Genomic DNA, 1,012 nt, shown 5'->3' with positions numbered 1-1,012 from the left:
AGCTATAACAAACCCAGGGAACCATGGATAATCAGAGAAATTCAGGGTACAGTGAGAAGGAAAAGAGAGGTTTTTAACAAGCATAAGGAGAGTAAGTCTGTGGAGGCATTAATGGAGCACAAAAGTGTAGGGTGGAACTTACGAAATCAATTAGGAGAGCAAAGAGGGGATATGAGAAAGCTCTGGTGTTAAATGTCAGGAGAATCCTAAGATGTTCTAAAAGTATATCAATGGGAAGAGGATAACGAGGGAAAGAATAGGGCCCATTATGGAACAAGGGGGAAATCTGTGGGTAGAGGCAGAGGACATTGGTAGGGTGTACATGAATATTTCACACCTGTCTTCACCCATGAGGAGGAGGTAGCTATAGAACACGTGGAGAGAGACTGTGAGGCTCTCGAGAATATTACCATAGAGAGTGACGAGTTATTGGAGGTATTGGCGGGTTTAAAAGTGGAGTGATGAGGACCGTCAGAGGATACCGCAGGATATAGATCGGTTGGAGACTTGGGTGGAGAGATGGCAGATGGAGTTTATTCCGGACAAGAATGAGGTAATGCATTTTGGAAGGTCTAATACAGATGGGGAAATATACAGTAAATTGCAGAACCCTTAAGCTATTGATAGGCAGAGGGATCTGGGTGTACAGGTACACAAGTCACTGAAAGTGGCAACGCAGGTGGAGAAGGTAGTCATGAAAGGAATACGGTATGCATGCCTTCATTGGCCGGGGCATTGAGTTTAAAAATTGGCAAGTCATGTTGCAATTTTATAGCAACTTTGTCCGGCTGCACTTGGAATATAGTATTCAATTCTGGTCGCCGCACGACCAGAAGGATGTGGAGGCTTTGGAGAGGGTACAGAAAAGATTTACCAGGATGCTGCCTGGTACGTAGGGCATTAGCTATGAGGAGAGGTTGGGGAAACTTTGTTTGTTCTCAAAGGAACGACGGAGGCTGAGGGGCGACCTGATAGTCGTCCACAAGATTAAGAGAGGCATGGACAGAGTGGA

This window comes from Mustelus asterias, unplaced genomic scaffold, assembly GCF_964213995.1.
Source record: "Mustelus asterias unplaced genomic scaffold, sMusAst1.hap1.1 HAP1_SCAFFOLD_632, whole genome shotgun sequence".
In the NCBI taxonomy this organism is placed as follows: Eukaryota; Metazoa; Chordata; class Chondrichthyes; order Carcharhiniformes; family Triakidae; genus Mustelus; species Mustelus asterias.
The sequence above is the reverse complement of the archived record's forward strand: the minus strand, read 5'-3'. Positions refer to the sequence as shown.